The sequence below is a fragment of the Oncorhynchus nerka genome, linkage group LG27 (genome assembly GCF_034236695.1).
Source record: "Oncorhynchus nerka isolate Pitt River linkage group LG27, Oner_Uvic_2.0, whole genome shotgun sequence".
In the NCBI taxonomy this organism is placed as follows: domain Eukaryota; kingdom Metazoa; phylum Chordata; class Actinopteri; order Salmoniformes; family Salmonidae; genus Oncorhynchus; species Oncorhynchus nerka.
The window spans coordinates 47114925-47128220 of record NC_088422.1 but is presented as its reverse complement, the minus strand read 5'-3'; positions in this window follow the sequence as shown (position 1 = coordinate 47128220).

Sequence of the window (13296 nt, the reverse complement as noted above, 5' to 3'; positions counted from 1 at the left end):
TCCACCTGTTCCCATGGGAGGTGGATCCCTTCCAGGCAGGATCTTCTCCCATGTGTAGCAACCCTTGCCATCTAGAATGTCCTCCCATATCCATTCCTCCTTATCACGCTGCTCCTGCTGCTGCTGCCTGTTACCATGCTGCTTGGTCCTTTTTTGGTGGGTGGTTCTGTAACGGTTGTCGTCTGGAGATAGAGAGGACCAAAGTGCAGCGTGGTTAGTGTTCATCTTTTTAATGGAAAACTGAACACTTCAAAAACACAAAACAACAAAGTGACAACCGAAACAGTTCTATCTGGTGCAGACACACAAAGACTGAAAATAACCACCCACAAACCCCAACAGAAAACAGGCTACCTAAATATGGTTCCCAATCAGAGACAATGACTAACACCTGCCTCTGATTGAGAACTATATCAGGCCAAACAAGAAACACAACCTAGAAACACAAAACATAGAATACCCACCCAACTCACATCCTGACCAACTAAAACAAATAAATAACACAAGAACTAGGGTCAGAACGTGACACTCATCTGGAATAGACATCGCCTTTTTGCAGGAAAAGTCTAAGTAAGTCTGGCAAATGAAACTATATTGACCCACTCTGTCTTGTGGTATAAGCACCAGAAGAGGAGCAAGGTACATGCTGTCTTATAACCAATAGTGGAGACAAGACCGCTGATATAGCTGAACTTATAGCTGTAACGTAGCTAGCTGTATGCTCTCCATCCAGATGCACTGTCACTTTGCTTCAGACATGGTTAAGGCATTTGAATGGAGACCGTAGGTTCAGCTAAACGCCATCTCCACTACTCGTTTATACAACCTTTATACAACGGATGGGTCTAATTCTGAATGCTGATTGGTTAACACCGCATTCCAGTGTCTATACCACATGTTACCACTGGCTAAATTTATGACATTAAAATGCCTATTTACTCTGAACCATCTGAATGCAAAATCCACTGTCTCATCAGCCCAACCAGGCAATTTATAAACTTGATCTCCACTATTAGAAGCATCTAGACATTATCTCACATTTATTTTAGACTAACATTTAGTTTTCAACCACAGAGATTTGTATAAACCTTGCTGTCTGTCTCGCCGACATTTGCAACATTGTTTCAATATTCAAATTCGCATAGTAATGAACATGTCGGAATGAGACAGACAGGCAGCTTTTCTCAGCCATTCGAAATCATGAATTAGCATATTTTTTATGGATACAAAGAACTATCAATAGAAAACAGGTCAAACTAGTTTGCAACTAGTTTGCAGTCTTTCCAGCTTCAGTTTTAAGTGATTGTGTTATCTGTGTTGTTGGCTATCTTCTCTGAACAACAGTGTCCTGACGAGAGAGCACATTTCTATGCCAAGTGAAATCGCACATCATCATCTCATTGTTATGGATAAATGTCACTAGAAAACAGCTTAAACAAATGCAAATGCAGCTATTTTGTTGTTATTCTGTCTGCACTGTTTGATGTGACTGTAAATTAGCCGTAGTTGGCTAGCTAGCAAGCAAGGGATAAGAGTTTTGGCAGCCAGTATGGCAATAGAACATTTAGAACAAACGACTCAGTTGTGTCCATAGATACAGAACAAAAAGACTTAAAGACTGGGTCACATCTTTGGCAACCGAACTGATAGAACGAACGACCAGCCGGCTTGGGTAGCAAGATTTGTTTCGGGACTATATCTTGTGGAAGGATGAAATAGTATGAATGCATTTATCAAAATAAAAAAAGTTATGAAAATAAAATGTATTGGTCACATGCACGTGTTTAGCAGATGTTATTGCGGGTGTAGCAAAATGCTTGTGCTTCTAGCTCCGACAGTACAGTAATATCTAACAGTTTCACAGCATATACCCAAAATACTCGTAAATCTAAGTAAGGAATGGATTAAGAATGTTTATTTATTTCTATTTTTACCTTTATTTGACTAGGCAAGTCAGTTAAGAACAAATTCTTATTTTCACTGATGGCCTAGGAACAGTGGGTTGACTGCCTGTTCAGGGGCAGAACAACAGATTTGTACCTTGTCAGCTCGGGGATCTGAACTTGCAACCTTGTGGTTACTAGTCCAACACTCTAATCACTAGGCTACCCTGCCGGCATTGGACTAAGATACAGTGGTATAGTATAGAACACAGTATATACATATGAGATGGATGATGCAATATTTACACACAATTAAAGTGACTAAGATACCGTAGAATAGTATAGATTACAGTTTACACATATGAGATTAGTAATGCAAGATACGGAGACATTATGAAAATGGCTAGTGTTTACTTTCCTTAAAGTGGCCAGTGATTCCTAGTCTATGTCTATAGGCAGCAATCTCTGATGTGCTGGAGATGGCTGTTTAACAGTCAGTGGTGTAGGATAGAATATAATATAGTATATACATATGAAATAGGTGATGCAATATGAAACACAATTTAAAAGTGACTAAATACAGTAGAATAGGGTGGAGTGCAGTTTATACATATGAGATGAGTAATGCTAGATACGGAAACATTATTAAAGTGGCTAGTGATCCATTTCTAAAAGTGGCCAGTGATTCCTAATCTATGTCTATAGGCAGCCTCTGATGTGTTAATGATGGCTATTTAGCAGTCTGATGGCCTTGAGGTAGAAGCTGTTTTTCAGTCTCTTGGTCCCAGCTTTGATGCACCTGTACTGACTTCGCCTTCTGGATGATAGCGGGGTGAACAGGCAGTGGCTCGGGTGGTTGATGTCCTGGATGATCTTTTTGGCCTTCCTATGGCATCGGGTGCTGTAGGTGTCGGAGGGCGGGAAGTTTGCCCCCTGGTAATGGGGTGGCAGGTAGCCTAGTGGTTAGAGCATTGGGCCAGTAACCGAAAGGTTGCTAGATCGAATCCCTGAGCTGACAAGGTAAAATTCTGTTGTTCTGCTCTGAACAAGGCAGTGAACACATTGTTCCTAGGCTGTCATTGTAAATAAGGAATTGTTCTTAACAGACTTGTTTAGTGAAATAAAGGTTAAGAAAAACGCATCACACTTTGGAGAGCTTTGCGGTTGTGGGTGGTGCAGTTGCCGTACCAGGCAGTGATACAGCCCGACAGAATCCTCTCAATTGTGCATCTGTAAAAGTTTGTGAGGGTTTTAGGTGTTAAGCCAAATTTCTTTGGCCTCCTGAGGTTGAAGAGGCACCTTCTTCACCACACTGTCTGTGTGGGTGGACGATTTCAGTTTGTCAGTGATGTGTACGCCGAGCGACTTGAACCTTTCCACCTGCTCCACTGCGGTCCCATATACTGTATGTGCATAGGTGGGTGCTCCCTCTGCTGTTTCCTGAAGTCCACGATCATCTCCTTAGGTTTGTTGATGTTGAGTTATTTTCATGGCACCACACTCCCAGAGCCCTCACCTCCTCCCTGTAGGCTGTCTCATCGTTGTTGGTAATCAAGCCTACTACTGTTGTGTCGTCTGCAAACTTTATGATTAAGTTGGAGGCATGCTTGGCCACACAGTCATGGGTGAACAGCGAGTACAGGAGGGGGCTGAGCACGCACCCTTGTGGGGCCCCAGTGTTGAGGATCAGCGAAGAGTTGTTTCCTACCTTCACCACCTGGGGGCGACCCGTCAGGATGTCCAGGACCCAGTTGCACAGAGCGGGGTTCAGACCCAGGGCCTCGAGCTTAATGATGAGCTTGGAGGGTACTATGTTGTTGAATGCTGAGCTATAGTCAATGAACAGCATTCTTATATATGTATGCCTCTTGTCCAGATGGGACAGGGCAGTGTGCAGTGTGGTGGCGATTGCATTGTCTGTGGATCTATTGGGGCGGTAAGCAAATTGAAGTGGGAGGGGCAGGTAAGGTGGAGGTGATGTGATCCTTGACTAGTCTCACAAAGCACTTCACGATGATAGAGATTACGGGGTTAGAGTACTACGGGGTGATAGTAATTTAGTTCAATTACCTTTGCTTTCTTAGGTACAGGGACAATAGTGGCCATCTTGAAGCATGTAGGGACAACAGACTGGGATAGGCAGAGATTGAATATATTTGTAAACACAGCCAGCTGGTCTGTGCATGCTCTGAGGATGCGGCTAGGGATACCATATGGGTCGGCAGCCTTGCGAGGGTTAACATGCTTAAATGTCTTACTCACATCGGCCACAGAGAAGGAGAGGCCACATTCCTTGATAGCGGGCCGCGTCGGTGGCACTGTATTATCCTCAAAGTGAGAGAAGGAAGCAAGATGTCTGTGTCCGCGATGTGGCTGGTTTTCATTTTATAATCCGTGATCGTCTGTAGACCCTGCCACATACGCCACATACATCTCGTGTCTGAGCCGCTGAACTGGGACTTAACTTTGTCCCTATACCGACTTTTAGCCTTCTTGATTGCTTTGCGAAGGGAATAACTACACTGTTTGTATTCTTCCATATTCCCAGTCTTCTTGCCCTGGTTAAATGCGCTTTCAGTTTAGCATGAATGCTCCCATCTATCCACAAATTCTGGTTGGGGTAGATTTTAATAATCACAGTGGGTACAACATCTCCTATGCACTTCCTGATAAACTCATTCACCGTATCGGTATACGTGTCAATATTATTTTCTGAAGCTACTCTGAACATATCCCAGTTTGTGTGATCAATAATGTAAATCATTATTTGAATATTTTGGTAACCCGTTGTATAAAAGTATTAATGCCCTCGGAGCCAGTGTTTGGGCTTAGCAACATCTGTGCCAACATATCCTCCAAACACCAGCTTTATCACTTCAATAGCTCAACCTATTGGCTACTGCTGAAAAGAGTGTATAGTCTAGCTGAACCTACAGCCCTGTCACTTTGATTAAGACATTGTTCAGGAATCTCATGTCATGGCTTTGTTGGTGATGAATTGATTTCATGAGCCATGTCATTTTTAAAGCGACAAGTCATTTACATTTTCCCCTTTTCAATTTCTGAACTCGAATGTGCATCTTAGAACTTGCTCTTGTTTTCAGTGCAGTGCAATAGAGATATTTCATTTTTAATAAGCATCAATGATACACTCTTAGAAAAAAAGGTGCCATCTAGAACCTTAAAGGGTTCTTTGGCTGTCCCCATAGGACAACCCTTTGAGGAACCCTTTTGGTTCCAGGGATAACCCTTTTGGGTTCCATGTAGAACCCGTTCTACATGGAATCGAGGAGTGTACTGAGCTCATTTGCGAACAGTATAGTATTGAGTGGCTGTCGGGGAAAATGAATTGATGGCAGATGATAAGAGATACAGATAAGAGATACAGATTGTTCTTCTAAATTGTATTCAATTCCATATGCAGAAGATATGTCAGCAAATTCCTTGAACTAAAGAAGAAACTAAAGTAGTGCAAATACAGAGAGTCACTTCAGATCCATGATATTGCCATCTTTACAGAAGATCTCTACAGTTCAAACTTGCTAAGCGGGTTCATACATGATGCACCTTTGAGTTGGAATAGTACTGTATGTGAAGTGTGGATATGGAGATATGAATATACTGTATTTCCTCAAGAGCGATAGATGAAAGGGTTCAACCATGGGTTGAATTGGTGAACAATAGATCATACTTCCTGTTCTAATTCAAGTAGACAGTGACTACCTCACACACACGGTCATTACCAGTGGCGGTCGGTGACATTTATTTTCACCTGTTTATCCCCTTTTTGTTCAATTTGCTTCCGTTTAAGAAAGGTTTTTCAACAGAATCGGCGGAATGAATACAGCACTGGTCACACTTACACCCCTGAACACACTTTCATAGCAGCCACATACAAACAGCAGGAACATTTTGCTTGTTGTATCACGTTTCAGGTAAGACCCAGATGCAGACAATGTTGAAGTAACAACAGTTTATTAATTGAACAGAGGCAGGCAAAAAGCAGGTCAAGGGTAGCAGAGGTCAGTAATCCAGATACAGTAGGTGGGGCAAAGGTGCAGGATGGCAGACAATCACAAAGACAGATGAAACACATTTTGGTGTGACACGTTGTATAATTCCTTCTATATTCTATGCACCCTCCTCCTATCACCTCTTCGCTTCTGACTTCATTGCACAACACATCAGCTCTCTGTAACCATTATATTATAACCGCTAACCACATCCTATTTCATTGTCACCATATCAGCTAATGATGTAGTAACATCACAGTCAACATAGCTGCTAGAACTAACACATTAGTACACCTGCTGCAATCATGTAGTACAATGTACAGTCGGCAAGCAGTTTAGCAATTACACCGGCGGGCCCCCGTGGCAAATTAATAAAACCAAAAGCTTACCTTGACTTGGAAGACTTCCCGTGTTGGATAGCCATAGCCAGCTAGCTAACATAACATCCCTCTATGTTTGAACCAGGTGTTTGAGTAGGCTAAACTAGCTAGCTGCATTCGCTAGCTACAGTATGTGAAAGTGTAAAAAATACAACTAAATCTCGCTCTTTCTCTCTCTCCCTCTTCTTCATTTTTAAAGAAATGTATTTATTAAAAACTGTTCAATTGTCTCTCTTTGAGCTACTCACCACATTGTATGCACTTAAGGGATTACTAGCTGTAGTTTATGCTTTCAGTACTAGATTAATTATCTTTGATTGGGTGGACAACATGTTAGTTCATGCTGCAAGAGCTCTGATATATTGAAGGACATCCTCCGGAAGTTGACATAATTACTATGTTAGTCTATGGAAGGGGGTAAGAACCATGAGCCTCCTAGGTTTTGTATTGAAGTTAATGTACCCAGAGAAGGACGGAAACTAGCTGTCTTCCGGCTACACCATGGTGCTATCCTACAGAGTGCTGTTGAGGCTACTGTAGACCTTTGCAAAACAGTGTGTTTTAATCAATTATTTGGTGACATGAATATATTTAGTATAGTTTTATCTAAAATGGATAACATTTAAAAAATGTTTCACTATTTACAATTTTATAAAATTCACTGAGGAGGATGGTCCTATCCTTCCTCCTCTGAGGAGCCTCCACTGCTCATTACGCGGTTTAGAGGAGAGAGCAGGCCAGGCACTGGGGACATCCTTACGGCTCTGTAAATAAGTGCCAGAATGATGGCTGATCCCTGCTCCCTGTCGTGCGTGTGTACGGCTCCAGGTGCGAGTTAGTTCTCCATGCTGTGGGCTTGGGGGAGAGGCTTTACCAGGCTTTACAACCTGTATGTTTGCTTTGTACCTTCAGGAGGATGGATGGATCCACAGATTGTGATGGAGGACAGATGTAACTGACAACCAGCGTGTGTCAGCTGGGTGAGGAGCCTCTGTCCTGCCTCAGGCCTTTGTATAAATCACACAGAGCTCACACAGAACTCTTAACACCACGACTAATGGACAATGTTGCTTCAAGTGGTGGAAGACATATGTATATACTGTATATATTCAAGACTGAGTTTTACTCCCAGCTGCCTGCTGGGAGGATGGATGGATTCACAGGTTAGGATGTGAGACAGAGGTAAGTGAAAATGGCACCCAGTTGTTACTGGGTGAGGACGTAACTGACAACCAATGTGGTTCAGCCGAGTGAGGAGCATCAGTACACATTCTCTCTCCATCCTCTATGGGATTTCGTATGGGCAGTTCCATGGCTTGTACAGGCATGACGGCACTGCATGGACACCCGTGGATGCAAACTAGGAGAGGATCCTGCTACTCTCTGTCTTTGTCTGTCAGTGGTGTTGCTGTTCTCTGGCTGTCTGTTAGATCTCATGTGATATGCATTATATAGCCCTATCCCAGCTCTCCCTGAGGCTCTCCCCATGGGACCAGTGGTAGATGTAGGACCGGTTTCCTGGACATAGATTAATCAAATCAAATTTTATTTGTCACATGCTCCAAATACAACAAGTGAAGACTTTACTGTGAAATGCTTACTTATGAGCCCTTTCCTAACAATGCAGTTAAAAAGTAAGAACATTTTACAAATAGATAAAAAATAGTAACAATAAAATAACACAAAATAACAATAACGAGGCTTTATACAGGCTATATACAAGGAGCACCCAGTACCGAGTCAGTGTACTGGACTACGAGGTAGTTGGGGTGATTGATTGAAGTAGTATGGACATGTAGGTAGGGGGTGAAAAGCAGAAAGTCCGGGTAGCCGTATAATTAACTGCTTGGCTTTCTTACAGCTTTGGGGTAGAAGCTATTCAGGAGCCTTTTGGTACCCGTGTTTAAAAGTCACATGTACAGGGTTGCAGGTGTGATTGCAGGGTACAGTGAAAATCTTAGGCTCTGAGTTCCAACATGCAGGACTAAGTGAAGTAAAATAATGAAAAACAATAATAGAAATAGAAATATACACAGTACCAGTCAAGTTTGTACACACCTACTCATTCAATGTTTTTTATTTATTTTTTACTATTTTCTACATTGTAGAATAATAGTGAAGACATCACAACGAGGAAATAACACATATGGAATCATGTAGTAACCCAAAACATGTGTTAAATAAATCAAAATATTATTTTATATTCGAGAGTCTTCAAAGTATCCACCGTTTGCCTCGATGACAGCTTTGCACACTCTTGGCATTCTCTCAACCAGCTTCATGAGGTAGTCACCTGGAATGCATTTCAATTAACAGGTGTGCCTTGTTAAAAGTTAATTTGTGGAATTTCTTTCCTTAATGCGTTGTGACAAGGTGGTATACAAAAAATACCAAGTCCATCTTATGGCAAGAACAGCTCAAATAAGCAATGAGAAATGACTGTTCATCATTACTTTAAGACATGCAGGTCAGTCAATTTCCAGAACTTTGAAAGTTCTTCAAGTGCAGTCGCAAAATCTTCAAGCGCTATGATGAAACTGGCTCTCATGAGGAACATTCGAGTTAACTGCACCTCAGATTGCAGCCCAAATAAATATTTCAGAGTTCAAGTAACCGACACATCTCAACGTCAACTGTTCAGAGGAGACTGCATGAATCAGGCCTTCATGGTTGAATTGCTGTTAAGAAACCACTACTAAAGGACACCAATAAGAAGAATAGACTTGCTTTGGCCAAGAATCATGAGCAATGGACATGAAACTGGTGGAAATCTGTGCTTTGGTCTGATGGGTCCAAATTTGAGATTTTTGGTTCCAACTGCTGTGTCTTAGTTAGACGCAGAGTAGGCAAACGGATGATCTCCGCATGTGTGGTTCCCACCGTGAAGCATAGAGGTGGTATGATGATGTGAGGCTGCTTTGCTGGTGACACTGTGATTTATTTTGAATTCAAGGCACACTTAACCAGCTTGGCTACCACAGCATTCTGCAGCGATACGCCATTCCAACTGATTTGTGCTTAGTGGAACTATCATTTGTTTTTCAACAGGACAATGACCCAACACACCTCCAGGCTGTGTAAGGGCTAAATGACCAAGAAGGAGAGATGCTGCATATGACCAAGATGGAGTGCTGCATCAGATGACCTGGCCTCTGCAATCACCCGACCTCAACCCAATTGAGATGGTTTGGGATGAGTTGGACAGCAGAGTGAAGGACAAGCAGCCAACAAGTGCTCAGCATATGTGGGAACTCCTGCAAGACGTTTGGAAAAGCATTCCAGTTGAGGCTGGTTGAGAGAATGCCAAGAGTGTGCAAACCTGTCATCAAGGCAAAGGGTGGCTACATTGAAGAATCTAAAGTCTAAAATATATTTTGATTTGTTTAACACTTTTTTTGGTTACTACATGATTCCATATTTGTTATTTCATAGTTTTGATGTCTTCACTATTATTCTACAATGTAGAAAATAGTAAATATAAAGAAAACTATTGAATGAGTAGGTGTGTCCAAACTTTTGACTGGTACTGTACATCATAACATCTGTATCAGTGATGAATCAATAAATGTTCATTGAGGTGGAGGCAGAGTAAAGACTATTTAGGGGATGGGGTGGAATGAACATAGAGGGAGCAGCATGACCATTGATGGGGTGTGGGGACCAAGTGATTTATTTTTTTAAACAAAAAATATATATATTAACAACTGCAACAGGGATTAATGCATGTGTGTGGGGGGGGCATAGGGGGATAAGCAGGTAAGGAAAGTGACCATTGAGGGGGTGGAATGTCCATAGCGGGAGCAGCAGGGGGGATGGGGGAGCAGGTTGCAGACTAGTGGTGGCTATTCATTAGCCTGAGGGTAGAAACTATTGGCCAGTCTTCCAGTTTTTGCTATGATGCTCCTGCACTTCCCGCGTCTTAGTGATTGAACAGGGGATGGCTTGGGTGGCTGGGGCCGAATTTCTTCAGCATCCTGAGGTTGAAGAGTCGCTATTGTGCCTTCTTCACCAGTGTCCGTGTGGTTAGACCATTTCAGCTTCCGTGTACGCCGAGGAATTTGAAGTTATTGACCATATCCACTGCTGCCCCATTTTGGAGGGTGGGGGGCGTGTCCAGCCTAGTTCATCCCGAAGTCCACAATCAGCTCCTTTTGTGTTGCTAACGATGAGGGAGAGATTGTTTACTTGGCACCACGTGATCAGAGTACCTACCTCCTCCATGTAGGCTGTCTCATCATTGTTGGTAATCAGGCCTACTAGGGTTGTGTTGTCAGAGAACTTGATGAAGGAGTTGGAACTGTGTGAGGCCACGCAGTCGTGGGTATACAGGGAATACAGGAGGAGGCTAAGCATGCACCCCTGAGAATCCCCCGTGTTGAGGGTCATATGTGTTGTTGCCTACTCTCACCACCTGGGGGTGGCCCGTCAATGTCCAGTATCTAATTGCAGAGGGACGTGTTCAGTCCAAGGGTCCGTAGCTTAGTGATGAGCTTGGGAGGGCACTATGGTGTTGAACGCTATGTTTTAGTCAATGAACAGCATTCTCACGTAGTTGTTTCCTTTGTCCAGGTGGGAAAGGGCAGAGTGGGATGCAATAGAGCTTGTGTCACCTGTGGATCTGTTGGGGCGGTATGCGAATTGGAGTGGCTCCAGGGTTTCTGGGATGGTGGAGTTGATGTGAGCCATGACCAGCTTTTCAAAGCCTTTCATGGCTACAGATGTGAGCGCCATGGGGTGATAGTCAATTAGACAGGTTACCTTGGCGTTTTTGGGCAGGGAACTATGGTTGTCTGCTTGAAACATGTGGGTATTACAGACTGGGTCAGGGACAGGTTGAAAATATCAGTGAAGATACTTGCTAGCTGGTCAGTGCATGCTCTGAGTTCACGTCCTGGTAATCCGCCTGCCCCTATGACATTGCAAATGTTAACCTTTTTAAAGGTCTTACTCAGATCGGCTACGTCGAGGGTGATCACAGAGTTGTCTGGAACAGCTGATGTTCTCATGTATGGTTCGGTGTTGCTTGCCTTGAAGTGAGCATAGAAAGCATTTAGCTCATCTGGTAGGCTTGCGTCACTGTGCAGCTCGCGTCTGGGTTTCACTTTGTAATCCGTCTTAGTTTGCAAGCCCTGCCATATCCGACGAGTGTCAGAGCCGGTGTAGTAGGATTCGATCTTAGTCATGCATTGACGCTTTGCGAGATTATTTATAAGTGTCCAGATTTGTGTCACGCTCCTTTAATGCGGAAGCTCTAGCCTTTAGCTCAGTGTGGATGTTGCCTGTAAGCCATGGCTTATAGTTAGGTGGGGACTATGTCATTGATCCACTTATTTATGAAGCCAGTGACTGATGTGGTAAACTCCTCAATGCCATCTGATGAATCCTGGAACATATTCCAATCTGTGCTAGCGACTGAGTCCTGTAGTTTAGTGGCCGCTTCATAGGACCATTTCCGTATTGAGCGCATCACTGGTACTTCCTGTTTTGAGTTTTTGCTTGTATCCAGGAATTTAGAGTATAGTGTTATGGTCAGATTTGCCAAATGAAGGATGAGGGAGAGCTTTGTATGCATCTCTCTGTGTAGAGTAGAGGTGATCTAGAAAAAACAGCTTGATTTATATTTTCCATCTCCTTGTTCAGCCACGACTTGGTGAAACATAGGATATTACAGTTCTGCAGATCATGTTGGCAGGATAGCCTTGAACGGAGCTCATCCAGTTTATTTTCCAATGATTGCACATTCGCCAATAGAACGTAGGGTAATGGTGACTTATCCACTCGCCTTCGCAGTCTCGTTAGATATCCCGCACGCTGACCTCTATGAGGCTGCTTCCATCTCCTCCAAGTGACGGGGATTTGGGCATGGTCTGGGTGAGCATTATGTCCTTCGCCTCCGATCGGTTGAAATAGATCCAAATCGAGGTTAGTAATCGCTGTTTTGATGTCCAGAAGCTCTTTTCGGTCATATGAAACGATAGCCAAAACTTTATGTACAAACAAAGTTAGGATCAGGTAAAACAATTATAGCACAATTGGTCAGGAACCAGTAAAGCGGCAGCCACCCCCTCCGGTGCCATTATATAACCCTGTAGTCCTGGACTAAAAAACATTATGGATGGAGAATCTCCATTCAACATGGTTCTTGTCGATTACTACTCACTGGGAAAAAACTAGTTGAATCAACATTGTTTACCGTAACTTCAACAAACGTGATGACGTTGAATCAATGTGGAAAACTGATTGGATTTGCAAAAAGTAATGAACGTAAATCCAATGACATTGTGAAATGTTTTTATATTCAAGGTAGTTGACAACTCGACCAAAAGTAAATCAAAACTAAACGTTGAACTGACATCTGTGATCAGTGGGTAGGCTTAATCTATGTCCAGAAAACCTACCCTTCACTCATTTCATTTCGTAGCACCTCAACATTATTCTCTCAGAAACTGGCCTGTAGTTTTTACATCTCTGTTTCCTGGTAAATTACAGAGTAGAAGTAAAACAAATTGGGTAAGTAAGCAGTGTGCTACTGAAGCACACCTGCCCATAATTTGTAGCTTCGTGTATAATGATTTTATAATAGCCCCAAACTAGAGAGCAGAGATAAAGAGCTGTAGAGCTTGATATAAGAATAATGCTTGTCTGTTTGTCTTCCAAAATGTCATGAGAAATAGAGCTAACATAATTGAGCCAAGGGCATTCAGATTCATTCAAGATGCAGCTAACTACAGCTTATTCATATCAAACCATAGTACCTTTGACCTTTTTGTACCCCAGGGAACAACACTGTACCTTAAAACGAACCCTAATTTTGAGTGTGTGGATATACAGTGCAAATAGAAACTCTACACCCCCTTGAACGTTTTCACATTTTTTATAAATTTTTTCCTACCTACTCCACATTTTCAAAGTGAAAGTTATAGAACATTTTCCAAATTAAGAAAGAAAATAACTGAATTATCATAATTGGATAAGTCTCCACCCCATTAGTGGAAGCACCTTTGGCAGCCATTACAGCTG